Here is a 15776-nt window from a genome sequence, read left to right as displayed (position 1 = left end):
GGTACAGCCTGGAGCAGGGCTCTACCCATTCTCCAGCTGCTACCTTCCCCGGCAACTTTTATTTGTCTGTATTTTGTTTTGTTTTTTGTATTTTCCACAAAGGCAAAAAACTTTCCCCCTTTAGGGCACTTAGCTGAAATGGAAATTTTGCTTTCCTACCCTTCCCCTTTCCCCCAGGGTAAAATGCCTATCTAGTTTGTGTAACAACAGGCCCCAATTGTCCCTCTGACAAAAAAAGCAAATGGCGGTATTCATTCATCTGTAACTCTCCCTGTCCCACGGCCTGCCGCCCCAAAATCCAATCCAAATAGGGCAAATTAGAAACATAGACAGCTTTGGCATGAGAGACATTTGATTAAGGTAAAAGCGTGACGAAATGGGCCCTGTTTTTCCTGTCAAAGCTACTGCAATTGGAATAAAGATTTACGTACAAAAAACACCAACCAGAACATTCTGTGCTAAGATACTGTTCAGATAAAGGCTGCAGGGAGGGAGTCGTCCCACTGACCTGTGTCTGTGGCTTTTTCCTGGACTCCAGTACCAGTGGCCTTGTCCTTCCCGGCCCCTCCGACAGACAGTTCCTGGGGGCCCTTCCTCCGAGGGCTGGACAGGCCTGCTGGGTTCTAGATGTGGGGAGAGAGGGCTGCTGAGGGAGGCATTCAGGAAGCTTCTGCGGGGAAGGGAGGCTATGTTTGTGAACTTCTACAACGTCGTGAAGAGTCTGGAGAACCACCGCCAGCCCTGCAGGACACTGGGGTGACCTGGACCCCACCACCTGCCTAGAGGGAAGGCAACCTCTAGCCGCTGAGGAAACACCGAAGCTGAGGGTGGGGTAAGAGGAGGTCCTCCCCACCCCCTGAGTCCCCCCACTCCCCACCAACACCATAGCCTGCCCCAAAGGCAACATTTGCTCCAGGCCAAGCTCCGGAGTCCCAGCGTGGGAGCCAAGGTTTTCACACAATGCAAGGGAATATCAGTTTGGCTGAAAAGAGTCGGAAGGATCCAAGAAACCATCCGGAGCTGGGGGCTTCTCTAGCTTGTACCCTGCCCCCGACACAGTGGGGAGCTCTGGCTTCCAGACCCACCCAGGTTGCCCCCCAGAGGCCAGCCAGGTCACCACGGCCCCAGACATTCGAACACATTGAAAAAACAGCTCAAAACTGCCCGCTATATTCTGCTGAAGAGCAGCAGCTGCAAATCCCACAAACTTTTCCTTCACTTGCCTCACTGAGGTCTTCTTACCCGGGGTCCCCAAACACCCAGCTCCCTCTCCCCTCCAGCACGCCCGCCCAAGAGAGGAGTGCAGACCCTGGCTCGTACATAGCCTGACACAGCCCAGCCCTCCTAGCAAGGCCCATGCTAGCCTCAGCTTGAGGCAAGACTCCTCGTTCTGGGAGACAAGAGCAATATGGTGTCTGATTCTAGTGTATATTTCAAGTCTGGCTCTGTGACTTCCCCCTCCCTCAACCACTGCACCCGCCTGCCCTAGATCTGCATTCCATCCTAACGGGAAACCTACCACGGGGATACAGCTGTTCAGCAACAACCAAAGGGCTATTTTCATTCCCATGAAACATAGGAATGCTCCTCCTAAGTCTCACCACTTTCCCCTCAGCGTAATCTGCATTAGGGGCAGAGGGTCCGTCCAGCCCTGGAGCGCAGAGGACAGGGAAGGGCCGGGTGTTCTCGTCCCCTTGGAGAGAGGGGACAGTGAGGCTGGGGAGCAGACCTGAGTGGAAGCGCGTCTATCGAGAGCACAGGGGCCCACGCAGCAGTGACCCCGGTCTTCCTTTCACAGGCCTGACTGGAGCAGTGGGAGCCCCCAGGGCCCTGGTGCTGAGGAAGCCTCCCACTGTGATGGTCAGAACACTGGGCTTGGCGTCAGCTAGCTTTTAGGCTCAGCTCCCCCATTCCTATCTGCGCAACTTTGGCAAGCTCCTCTTTGACCTCAGTTCCTGCAGCTGTGAAATGAAAATAATCATTCCTAGATCCCAGAGTTGAGAGCATGAAGCAAAACCAACTATTTGAAAGTAAACAGTCATGTTCTATACAAAGGTAAGGCAAAGTAATTTACTCTGCACTTAATAATTTCTCTGTTAATTGTAGGAGAGTGACAATTATGCTAGTACTCACTAAATATATGTTTGTTGGCAGATATAGAGATCGGGTAAAGGAAATCTTCTGACTAGTGTACATCATGGAATACAGGTGTGGCACAGCCAGACCCCAAAGGGTAAGATCAAGAACAGCAGCTCTTCAGCCCAGATCTGCTTGAATCTGGGCTCGGGAAGGCCACCTAGATTCTAGAGGTTCTAGTGTAATGGTTAAGAGCATGGGATTTGGAATCAGACAAGCAAAGTACTTCTGCTTAGGCTGTGTGACCTTAGGCAAGTCGCTTTGCTTCTCTGAGTTTCAATTTTTCATCTGTCAAATGGGGATAATAATAGTAATATACATGTGTGTAGATATATATATATTTACACACCTAAGAAGTATATAATAAATTTTAGTGTTGAAAAGTAGAGGTGGCTGAGAAACCCTGAAAGTTTGTTAGAATGGGGTGGACATCTTTCAACAAGGCAAGGAGGTTTGTGAACAGACAGCTTTACAGATGTATCACAGGTTCCTTTTGTGACAAGCAATGCTGATAGCGACCATCAGCATTTACTAAGAGCTTGCTCTCCACAAGCACGGCACTAAGCAGTTCATGTGGATTAGCTCTGAGCAAACCTCTGGGTTCTAAAACCAAGACCACCTTAAGGAGAGCACCGGAAGGCTGTGCTTTCTGTTTGCGCGCATCACTGCCACAGAGCTGCTCCCTGGCTCTCTGGGATGTGTTTACTTCCCCAGCCCTTGGCAAGTTTATAAACCACTGTCTTTTTTTTTTTTTTTTAACAGCTTTATTGGAGTATAATTGCTTTACAATGGAGTGTTAGTTTCTGCTTTATAACAAAGTGAATCAGTTATACATATACTTATGTTCCCATACCTCTTCCCTCTTGCGTCTCCCTCCCTCCCACCCTCCCCATCCCACCCCTCTAGGTGGTCACAGAGCACCGAGCTGGTCTCCCTGTGCTATGCGCTGCTTCCCGCTAGCTATCTATTTTACGTTTGGTAGTGCATATATGTCCATGCCACTGTCTTTGAGAGTTTCCACGTGTCAAGCACGTGGGCTCTGTTTTGCTCCAATTCACTTGCGTCTGCAACTGGAAAGCTCTGACCTTCTCAAAGTTCACCTGGATTTGTGGAGATGGCTCAGGGGCCCCAGGGCCAAGATGAAGATGGGTGGGCCCTCTCGCAGCAGCAGCCTGAGGAGAATCCCTCCAACCCAGGCCTGTTCCTTAAAATCAAGGAAGTGCTCCATCTGTGCTCCCTCAGCACCTGGCCCAACCTTGCCTGTGGCGGGCATTCAACCAGGGTAATTAAGATGGAAGTTAGCTCCCATCTGTTTCTCCACCACCACCCCATCCCATCTGTGCCCGCCCTGTGTCAGCAGTAAATGGGTTAATGGTCTGAGTTGAAGGCAAGGTTTTTCCTGAAGCCACTGCCTGGGAGTCATCCAAGCAGCTTTCCAAGGTTGGTGTCATGATGAAGAGCACAGACCGCCACAGTCAAACCCTGGCCTCACCACTAGCTGGGCTGGGTGATATCGGATAAGTTACCTTCACTCCCTGCACTTCAGTTTTCTTACATGGAAAATGCGGATGATGATGATAGCACCCACTTTGTTGAGTTGAAAGGCACTTAGTCCAGTGTGTGGCACATAGTAAATTACTGTGTTTAAAACTTAGGTAAATACACTTACAGCTATATATACATCGATGCCCACATATAGCCACAATATACAGATACACACACAAAGAGAGCCCCTGAGAGCTCTGAAGCAGCCAGGACGTGTACATTCCTCACTCACACGCACCCACACACTGACTTAAAAACACAGAGCAACAGACGAATCACTGCAAATAAACCTTCTGGACGATGGCCACAGTGATAAGAAGCAATCAGGTGGAAAGAGTAAACCGGGGAAGACTTTCCAAAGGAAACAGCTTCTGAACTGTTTGGAAAAAGAAGTTGAGCGAAATTATTGTTTGTGCTGGGACTTCTTCCAGATCTACAAACAAGGTGAAACCCGAACACGAGGTTGCCCAGCTCTGGATGCGAGAGAAAGAAGAGCCGCCCCTATTCTCTCACCTCATTCTGAACTACAAACTGGCCATGGAACCAGCTTCTCCTACAAACACAGACCTTGGGAAAACTCAGAGAATAACAGTGTGAAATCCCGTGGGTGGACGTAAGGTCCCCGTATGCTGTCCACACAGTCTTTGTATTCAACCAGATGCCGAAGAGCTGGTCAAACAGCTTGTGAATATGGGGCTTCCTCCAGGCTTATCAGCTGGGTTTCCATGACTCAAAATAAGTAAGAAAAAGAGAGGTCCCCAGAGTGGGCACCATGCACTGCTGGCTCCAGGTACGGACTTGGGTTGGAGGCCAGCTCGATGCCCTGGCTGACATTTGGTGCCATGGCTAAGTGCAGTCTCCATCCGGCCTGGCAGCCTCTTTCCCCTTCATCTCGCCCTCACCATTCCTTTCACTTTGACATAATGAAAGTGCAACCTGCACACTGTCTAGAGGTTGCATATGATAATTAGAAACATGTGTCCGAGCTGGCATCCCTTCAAAGGACTCTGGAAATCGGACTTGGGCCGTCTTCTGATTGCAACAGCAATCCCCCGAGCTGGCTCTCCAGCCTTCACATTCTTTCAGCTGCACCTAGCGTTAACTCTTGCCAGTGGAAGACTGCTGCAAGCAGAGCTCATTCCTGAGGTTCTGCAGAGGCTGGCAGTAATGATTCCCAGGTACACAGCAAGGCTCTGGACTTGGCATCTAGGCAGGAACTTTTCAGCGATAATAGCAAGAATCAGCAGGCTTATTTTCCTTTTTGCAGAATTGGCACGTTGATGGGTCACCACCCAGGTGGGAGCCTGGGCCTTCTGGGGCACTGCCTAGACTCTCAAGGAATCCAATGCTGGTTCCTCTCTGATCCAGCAGGGTGATTTTTGCTACAGAAGATACCAAAATATCTTTATCTCACCAGGAAACTCCGGAGGGAAATGCAGAATCAGTGGCACCTCTCCACTATAATCACCCAAGCTGTGTGACTGACAGGAGAGACTGAGGGGACTTATTCAGTTGAGCAGAGACCAACTGCACATCAATGACATACAGGTGTCTTGCTAGGCCCTGAGTAGACAGAGGGTAAGTGGGGCCCCCTGTCCTCCAGGACTCTATGTCTGAGTTGGAGGCTGGATAGAGGATTTTGGTCTTTCTTTCAGCTTTTAGTCTAGATACATCTATAGCCACACACCCACAGCCCATGATAGCAGGCTCAAACACCCCCTGGTATTGGCAGCAATCACCCTGCCCCCTCACCTTGGCCTCTTCTTGCTTATTCCTGACCTCCTCTCACATCCTTACCGAGTTCTAAACCCTTGGCCCCAGGCCCCTGACCCTGATCCTGCCCTGGGTTCTCCAGGGAAGTGCTTCTCAAATTTTAATGTTCACCTGAGTCACCTGGGGATCTAATTCAATATATAAAGGATAGGAGGCTGAGATCCTGAATTTCTAACTAGCCCCCAGGTGATGCCCATGAGCTGCTCTGGGGACCACACTCTTGAGTATCAGGGTCATAGACCACATATGGCCTCCCCTTGGTCTAGACCTCAGTTCTCCATTGGAAACTTTAACCAGACTCATCTCTTTAGTTCTTAGAGTCCAAATTGGCCTTGGGTACAACAGTCCTGGCTCTGCTCCAGCCACTGGGAATCTAACCTCTGTCTTATACTCCTGAGCTGCTGTCCCACAAGGTCAGTGCTGCTGTCCTTCTTTGGTAGGGAGAAGTCAGAAAGGGGCAGACCCAACTAATATCATGTTGGGAAGAATGCGATGGGGGCTACAACCAAGTCTCAAGGAGGTGGAAACTCATCCCAAAGAGAAGCCCGCGGCGGAGGTAGGGTCGCAAGAGTCAGGCCTCGAAGCTGTATTTGGCGTTGAGACAGAAAGAGAGAAGGGCACCAGCCACACAGCACCAGGCTCATCCTACTTGTGAAAAAGTTAGTGACGAGCAAAGCACCATAATGGAGGCCTGATGCAGAGTCTTTCCCTCGCAAAATAAATCTGAGCAAGCTTCCTCTCCTCTCTGACCCTCAGTTTCTTTGTTTTCATAACAGAGAGATGAAAGTCATTCTCATCAGCGTCAGACACTGTGGACTGTCCTAAAACTTCCCAGAGGGGCTGTTTTTACTGTACCCGGGACAATTTACATAACACTTGATATAACTCTCAGCAATGGCTGTAAAAATGAAAAATGTCACAGTTAAATGTATAAAACAAGTAGCTCTCACCTGTCTCAGAGTTTGTCTCCCTTCAGCTTTAAGCAGATGAATTTCATAGCCAAACCATGTCAGGAGTCACTTCAAGCATTTGAAAACCTCAAACCAGATCCCTTGGTGGCCATATGTGGAGTTTCCACCTCTGGCTCTCACTGTTAAAGGGCAATATACAGTTTATTCACAGTTTATTATATTTGAAGAATGTCATTTAAAAATAACAACCAGTTCGATTCCTTCTCTCTTTAGTCGGCTCCTTTATGGATCTACAACAGTTGCTGCTGCCATTACAATCTCTTTTATCCATTAAGCAAAAATATCACGATTTTGAGTAAAATATCATGGACACACACAAAAAAGTGAGGCTTTCAATTGCCCTAAGAGAAGCTTTGCTAGGAGCAATTGTGAAGAATTCAAGCTACTTAAAGTTTATCAGAACAGATGGCCACTTAGTTCTCCCTGAATTAATAGTTGCTGGAAGCAACAGAATCAAATGAATGCTGTATGCATATACCAGAAATTGTATATTTAGATAACTCGGTGAAGTTCATTGGTTGGCATCATTCGGTGTCAGAGATTTGCAGTTTTAGGTCGTAAATATAGATTTATCTGGAAAATATTTTGTTTCAGAGATTGAAGTTTGTTTGGTTACTGTTGTTGGTTTTTTGTTTGTTTGTTTTTAAACAACATGATTCTACACAGAACAAGAGCCAGAAGACAAAAATGTGGGCAAAATTCCCTCTAAATCAGTCTTATTCCAGCAGCCTCTGGATTCAGTACAAGCAAGGAGTCCAGCTGGGAAAACTATCCGTTTGGTGTTGATTTTCTGTTTCTGGATTTACCTTTCACTTGGGTCATTTTCCTTATTTTTCTCCACATGTTCCAGGAAGCCTTCCCCCTGTGCCTCCTATTAGACAAGACTCCTTCTCCACTGAGAAATCACACAGGCATAATATTCATGGCTGGGGAAAGTGATGATAGGACAGAGGTCTATAAGCAAGAGGGCCCAACATACATCAAAGGGTTTGGATGACTTCTGGTAACATAACTCAAAATGCTACTCATTGAGAGATTTATTCTACATAGACTTTAATCATGGCTTTATTGGGTTGTGGTTTGTGTGTATTTGGTGAGTTATAGAGGCTTTTAGGAGGAAAAAGCTTTTCAATTTTTGTTATTCATTATAAAAGCCTTTGTCCTATGTAAAGCAATAAAGATGTGATGAAAATGGAATACCCAGATCCCAGTGGAATGAGGGGAGAGTGTCAGAAAAAGAAGGGCAATGTTTAAATCAGAATCCTAACTGTGCCACTAAATAAAGAGGGCTCTCAGTCTGGTGACATGTGCAGACCATCTGGACTACAGGGTGGATCCGAGTACTGTTTTCTTTGAACAAAGACATTGTGCACAGCTCAGGTAGCAAATAGTGATAGATCCTGGAGAACACACTGAACATCACTGTCCTTGACACACTCACAAAAGCTACATGTTATCTCTGCCCTACACTTCTGCCCCTTATTCACTGGAAAAAAAACAAGCACCCTGTTCCATTAGTCCACATTGGTCCAGACTCCTAATCCACCTGGTTTCTTTTGTTTATTTTTTTATGAATTTATATTTTGGTAGGGGAGAGGCAAGCATAGTAGGGTGTGTAGGGGACTAGTCTATGGAAGCAGAATTCCTGAGTTCAAATCCTGGCTTTCCCACTGACTGGCTGTATTAGCCAGTTCAGGCTGCCATAACAAAATACCATAGACTGGCTTTAACAACAGAAATGTATTTTCTCACAGTTCTGGAGGCTGGGAAGTCCAAGATCAATGTGCCAGCCAAGGGCTCCCTTACTGGCTTGTAGATGACTGCCTTCTTACTGTGTCCTCACATGGTGGGAAAGACAGAAAGAGAGTGGGGTGAAGAAGAGCTCTCATAAGGATACTAATCCTGTTGGGTCAGGGCCCCACCCTTATGACCTCATTTAACTTTCATTCCTTCCTTGAAGGCCCCATTTTGGAATACAGTCACATTGAGGGTGAGGGCTTGAACATATAAATTTTAGGGCACACCATTCAGTCCATAGCATCAGGTTTGTGGCTTTGAGCAAGTTGTCTAAGCTGTTTCTCTGTCTGTAAAACAGACAATTATATAAAATCGATAATTTTATCTACCCCATACCTTTGCAGTAAGCATTCAATATCACCTCTATAAAGTGCTTAGCAGAGTGTCAGTTGTCAAGAGCTAGTTTCACTCACATAGAAGCAAATTCTAGGACTTCATTCCATTAGGGTGACCAAGAAGGATCAGAGATTTGAGATTGTTAGGGAAGAATGGGGAACATGCAAACCAGTTCTGACCCTGACAAGGAGAGGCAGAAAAGCACACAAGAAAGCGAAGTGCTAAGAAAAGAGGATGTGCAGTCCACTGCTGGATGGCCTAGATGCTAGAAAGTTTCTCCTCGTATTAAACTAAAAATCTTTCCCCAACATTTCTACCCATTCACCCAAGTATTGTCCCTAGGAAGTGTTCTCTGGAATAACACATGGAACTGGCCCATGCCCGTTTCCATATGACAAATTTTTGAAAATAGCTATTATGTCCCCCACCTAAGTCTTTTATTTCCCAGGCTAAACATTCCCAGGTCCTTCAATCATCCCTGTATGAAAGGGTTTCCAGCCCCCTTACTATCCTGGTCAACCCTCTCTGGACACACTCTAATTTGTCCATGTTCCTCTTCAAATGTGGTGTCCAGAAGGAAATACAATACTCCAGATGTGGACTGGCCAGCACTAATTACAATGGGACTATTAACTCCTTTGATCCACATAGTATATATCTATCAATGGAGCCTAAAATTACAAAAACTTTTTCAGCTCCCACATCACTCTAGATTTTCCTTTCAAGTTTATGGTAAATTACAACTGCTTAGTTTTTTGTTTTGTCTTGTTGTTTTCTCACTATTATTAGACCAGGACTCCTCCATCTCCCATTTTACCAGTGATTATTTAGCTTAAACACAGGCATGTGGCTTACTGACTAGTGAGACTTAAAGTCTTTGTGGGCAGGAACTATGTCTAACTCATCATGTTATTTCAGAGCCTAGCACAGTGCCTGGCTCACTGATGTGTTAGCTATACCTTCTACCTGCTGCTCGCCACCATGATGAGAGCCTAAGGAATAAAGACACCAAGAATGCACCAGGCAAAAGCTTGATCTTTACTCCTAATTATAGGTTTGGCCTCCAAATCCCTATAATGTCTCCCACCCTGGCAACCTGAACAGGAGCACCTTTGACCCTAGCAGGACTTCTGTGAACTCAAACAAGCCCATCTGATGGCAAACACAGCAGGGAAGAAAAAGAAAAGGAAAGAGAAAAGAACACAAGAGCAAACTGGAAAGGGGTGAATATAAGAGCATTTGCTCAGTCCAGCTCCATTTATAATTGCATTATTCCTTCCACTAAGAGCCCCACCCCTTCTATTTTGAGCACCCTGTGAGAGGAGGGGGAAGCCTTGAGCTCCCCCTAGAGGCGAGAGCATGAGACTAATAAGAGATGCTCAATAACTTGAATGATCACTGATGTTGGGTTCTATATGAATCTTAATCTCATAATCCAACATACTGACAGATCCTCTCATCTATTAGGAAGGATAAGGCCAACCTGGAGCTTTTAAAGAAACATCAACAAATGTGACCTTAGTCCAGGGAACTCATTGCAAACTCTCTTTGTCTGAGCACTAACTCCTTCACTTGGTTTATTTGCTTGCTCCTATCAGCTTTGGACCCCAGGCAGAGTTCCACAGACTTGCGAGTCTTGTACTTGCTTAACTTGGACCTGAGCTTTCTTATTCATAAATTTGTTCATCCAAGTCAAGGGCTGTATAAGAACTGGGATAAGCTGGTGAGAAAAATCAGACATGGGAAAAGAAAAATCACCTTATGGTCTAGTGAAGGAGCAAGATATCCCACAAATAAAAGAAACTGAAACCATGATGAGTGTTACAAGTACAAGTACATGGGACCGTGAGCACAACAGAGGGGTTTGACCTAGTTGGGGAGGAGAAAATCATGTGTGAGGTAAGGGATGAGTGGGATCAACCCGGTGAGGATGAAAGTGAAGAAGTTTCCAGGCGGAGACAATAGCCTTATGCAAAAGGTCTGGTGGAGGAAAGCCCAGAAGGTCCTAGAAGTTGAAAAGAGGCCAGCATGGCTAGGACAGAACACAGAAGAGGGAGGTGGCAGGAAGACGAGGCTATGGAAGAGAGCTGCTTGGCTTGTCACCAAGACCTGATTCCAGATTAAGTCCGATCTACAACCAGGTTTATTTAAACTCGATTGTCAAATAACTCTTAATTCACCTTTTCCATCCTGTCTTCAAGGCTTTCATGAGCTACACTGTCAATGCCTTGAGGAAATCAAAATAAATTATGTGCGTATGATGACCCTGATTGGGTCTATCATGGATCTTAGAGATAGAACTTCAAGCATGAGTAGAGGGTTTTTGTTTGATTTTCTTATTTAACATGGAGTTTTTGAACCTACTGAAAAGCATAAGGAAGCAAGAAGAAGGAGAAACTATGGGTGCTAGAGAATATTTGATGTGGGTGAAAATCAAAGTCCTTCATGAGAAAACACTAGGTGCCTCTCTGATATCTTTCTCTGAATAGTTTCACCATTCCCTAAGGATAACATCATTCAGCTATGTTTTTCATTCGTTCAATGTTTTTCCTTGTTGGTAAGAAATCAGCTGGTGACCATGCAATTTTAAGCCCATTTTCCTTTCATTCCAGGACTATTTAACACTGGCTACAAATCTGTAACCAAGCGGTAACATCCTCTACTTTTATTGTTCTTTCATTTAATCATCATTCTTTCAACAAACACATATTAAGTTTTTACTATGTGCTAGACACTGAGGATAAAAATATGAATAAGACAAGAGTATTTGCCCTCTGAGAGCTCACAGTCAAGTGGGAAAACCAGGCATGATCCAATTAGTTAGTAATGGAATAGATATGAATATGATAAATGGTAATGTGAGGTGAGAGAAAGCTCTTAGCTCTGCCTACCAAGGCAAAGGGGGACTTTTACAGGAAAGACATTTGAGCTGAGCCTTGGAGCACACAAGGACAAAAGGAAGTCCCAGGCAGAGAAAATGGCATTTGCAAAGGCAGGGAGGCAAAGGAAAGAGTGGAATAGTGGGTAACCATAGGAAAGTGGTTTGGACAGAGTCCAAGATGTCCATAGGAGTCAGGAGAGAGATGAGGCTGGAAAAGTAGGTAGGAATCACTCATGATGAGTTTTGAACCTTGTTCTCCAGAATTTAGATGTTGTCCCATAGGCAATGGTAAGCCTGTAAAGCTCCGATTTTTACTTTAGAAAGATCACTCGGATAGTCACGTGGAGGATAATTTGTAATCATGAAGAGTCAAAGAGAATTTTAACGCATCTGACACCAATGACTGGTTGGTCCATATACATTTGGTGATTTACATATGGTGCCACCTTGATTTGTTTGACAGAAAATCTAAACCTTAATGACAATCACAGGATCTCTGGAAAGACAGCTGGAGTTGCCTCCATTTTTCCCCAAGTGTGTTCCACAGGACACTAGTCCTATGGGGTGTTAGCAGGTGTTAAGTAGTGGGGAAAATGTCTGCCAATTATATCTAGGTTATTACCCATAGGGAGTAGAGTAGCCTTAAAGGTAAACCAAATGAGATAAAGCAAAGAAAGTGCTTCTGTGTTTCTTCAAGAAGACATCAAAGAAGATATATAGGTATAGGTAACTACAGACACAGATATAACCACTTGCTTTTCTTTTATTGATGCTTTCCTTGGACTTGTGCTAAAATGGGCTGAAAATGGTACTCTCTGAGCACACAGCTACTAAGAGTAGGAAGAAAGCAGTTTCAGCTTCAGCCAGGCAGCAGGGAGAAACTGATTTGTAATTCAAGAATTGGTTGTACAGCTTTCTAACCCCTGGAAAAGGGGCCAGGTGAGGTAGGTGGTACCAGCCAGGCTGATCAAGGTAAGGAGGAGGTTCAAGGAGCCAGGCTAAGTCATAAAAAGAAGTGGCCAGGGGCAGAGAAGAGCAGAGATCCAGGACATGAGTATACAACTATAATGACCACAGGAGAATGCTTGAGTATCAAGATAAAGAACCCGAGTCTGACATCAAGCCTGGGCCTGAAAAGAAGATCAAGTAGGAGATCAGGTCCCAAGTAAATGCAGAGATGGAGTAGGAAGTTGGGATCAAGATGTGAATGAAACAGAAAGCTCTGGGTCTTTCTCCATGTACAGAGATGGGTAGCTCAGAGCATCTTCTTATGAGACCTGGCTGTGCAGTGCCAGAGCATGGGAGTCACCCTGCACTGAAGCATAGCATCTGGGTAGGCAAGGTCATCCATACACAGATAAACTGGGTCCTCCCCCTGGACTAGAAGTTACTGGGTAGGAATCCCCTGATCCTTCTTAGTTACTCCAGCATCTCACACACAACTTGGTACAACGGTAGGCGCTCAGTTAAGATTTTCTGAACAAATGGCTGAACAGATTCTCTAAACTAAGCTTCCCTCACATTGCCAACCTTCCTGACCTCTAGGTCCCAAAGGAAGTTCTACCTGGATACGGAATGTCTTTGTAGAGTGATTCTCCTTGTTACAGCCCAATGGAAAGGTGTGAAGACCTTATGCTCGTTGAGATGTCAACTTCCAATCTCAACAGGGAAATGATACCAGGTGGCAAAGCCACCCTAGTGGAACATCAAAACTGACACGTTACCCTCTCCTCTCCCTTTTCCTACTTCATCCCAACACTGGGCTGAACTATCAACACGAGGAAGCTGAGTGAGAAGGAAACACAGGCCCATAGGATGGCTTCCCAACAAGAGAACTTAAATTTTTAATGATAGTATTAACTAAGGCTTATCAATCTGCAATTTTGTTAGACAAATTTAAACTATAGACATGTTATATTGTGTTATTTTGAGTTATTTTTGTTTTCCCAGTTTCTATAACCATGAAAGAGTTTTGGCATGATTATCCTCTCACATGAAGGGAGGGGAGGGGTCTTAACGCCTTGAATGGCATATGGGTCCACACGGTGGGGGATCCATTTCAAGAAGAGGCATTTAATTAACAGGCAAAATGCCAGAGCCTAGGAAATCTAACAGTACCCAACTCCTACCAAGCAGAGGATGGCATTTCAGAGTACTTTCCATGGTGCCATCCTTCCCATGGTTTGCATACACAGGGAGGACCAACGGAGCTGCTACATGCAGTTTTGTATTTGCAGGAATGTGAAAAAGATAGAAACCAGGGTCCTTGGCAGTCAAGTAAAAACCAAGTTGATTCGGTTGCACAACAATGTGAATGTGCTTAATGCCACTTAACTGTACACTTAAAATGGTTAAATGGTAATTTTTATGTTATATTTTACCATAATAGCTTTTTTTAAATGAGCAAATAGAATAAAGGTTGGGGGAGGAAGGATGAAAGCAAGTTGATTCTTTATAACCTGCACAGAGGGAGGGGAGCAGTGGCACAGTTGATCCAGAAACATTTTTACTTGGTTTTGGATTGCAATTTAGGAGCCCGTGTGTGACTGATAACGTTCCTAGGTATGTTCACCTTATCCATCAACACCATCCAACACAAGAGAAGAGAGTGCTGCAGGGCACTGAGTACTCTGAAAAGAGGACCACGGGCCACCACTGGCCACATGCAATCTGCAGAGCTAATGGACAGGAACTGGGCCACCACTGAGTGGAAAGGCTGGGCTATCTCCGCGCTGTCCACGAGGCTAACTGATGCTCAGCTGAGCTGACCCATTCATTCTCCTCCCCTGACCCACATGTGTGGGCAGGGTCTGGTCAGAGCTGTTCTGGAACACGGTGACAGGCAGAGCCTTCCATATGCTCACACCCAAGGTTTTATCCACAGAAATTCTATTAGTTCCATATCATGGAGGCTGTCCAAGGAGCCCTCAGCTCAGGGACACTCCTTGTCCTGCTCAAAGGCAGTGACAAAAGTGACAGCACTTAATGTCTGAAGAGGAATTCACAAGAATAGACTTGCAAAATAGTCCAGCATCAGATGTTGGTGACACTTACTGCCTGATGTCCTCAGTCTAACACTGGTGATAGGACAATCTCAGGTCTGGCTGGGAAGAGGGCTTTTCAGGCTCTCTCTCTTCCCTAACGGTAGTCTCCCTTCCAACTTAACAAACACTAATCAGACAGCGATTATGTAAGATTCTGGGACCACTGGGAGAAATTATACAAGATCCTGTGGCCATGGCACTGCCAGCACTCAGACCTTAGACCTCAGGCTCTGGCTCTCCTAGGAGGGGTGTAGAGCCCAATGGGTACTGGCTCCAAACCAATCCATCAACACATATTCATGCCACTGTCTTATTCATCTTGGGTTCCTACCAGCACAGGTATCCTCCTCTCATCCCTTTGCATCCTTGGAAACCTCATTCCTTGTACTCTTTCCTTGTGGTCTAAGCTAAAGTCTGACACTTCCTGAGGCACCATCCTCCCTACCACCCTCTCCAGGGCTTCTCATTCTGCCACTCCCCGTGTAACCTAGGTTAAGTGGGAGTGGAGAGGGAGTAGCATCGGGCTCCCATCGCTGCTTCCATCTCCTGTAACAGTCTCTCCCCCCATTTAGGGCTTTGCCACAGTGCTCACTCCTCCTCATGACCACCAACTATGGAAAGAATACAAGCAACCTAAAGATACAGCTCAGAATCGCTGTTCATCCTGCCAGTTTTACCTTCTGATTTCCTCAGATCTGTTCTCTCTCTCCCTGTAACCACTGCCCTGCTGTAGACCCTCAACATCTCTTGCCTGAAATATTGCAGTAGCTTCCTCACTGATGTATCTGTGTCTGGTCTTGTTGCCCTCATACCTGCCCCCCAGGCCTATACTATTTAAAACACAAATGTTACCGTAATACTTCCCAAGTGGTTGTGACCTCATAGATGTAACTAACACTTATTGAGGGCTTTCATGGTGCCAGACCCTGGGCTACGTGCTCTACATGTTACTATTATTGTCCCCATTTAACAGAAGAGGCATCCACAGTTGAGAGAGACTAAATCAAGATCACACAGTCAAGAAGTGTCTTAGATGGAATTCAAAGATCTAACTGTCCAACTCCAGATCCTAAGCACCTAACCCTTGGCCACTGAAGAAGACATCGTTAGCACTCACGAGCGTTCCCAGTTCTCTGCTCCCTCCAGGCACAAGGGAGGATTACACTGCTCACCCCCTTAAAAGTTAAGAGTGGTCACCTTACCTGTTTTAGTCAGTGAGAAGTGAAGGGAAGTGACAGGGGTCTTGTTCTGGTGGAAGCATTTAAGCACCAGTATGCAATTATCCGTACTCTT

The sequence above is a fragment of the Delphinus delphis genome, chromosome 1 (assembly GCF_949987515.2).
Source record: "Delphinus delphis chromosome 1, mDelDel1.2, whole genome shotgun sequence".
NCBI classification, from domain to species: Eukaryota; Metazoa; Chordata; class Mammalia; order Artiodactyla; family Delphinidae; genus Delphinus; species Delphinus delphis.
The sequence above is the reverse complement of the archived record's forward strand: the minus strand, read 5'-3'. Positions refer to the sequence as shown.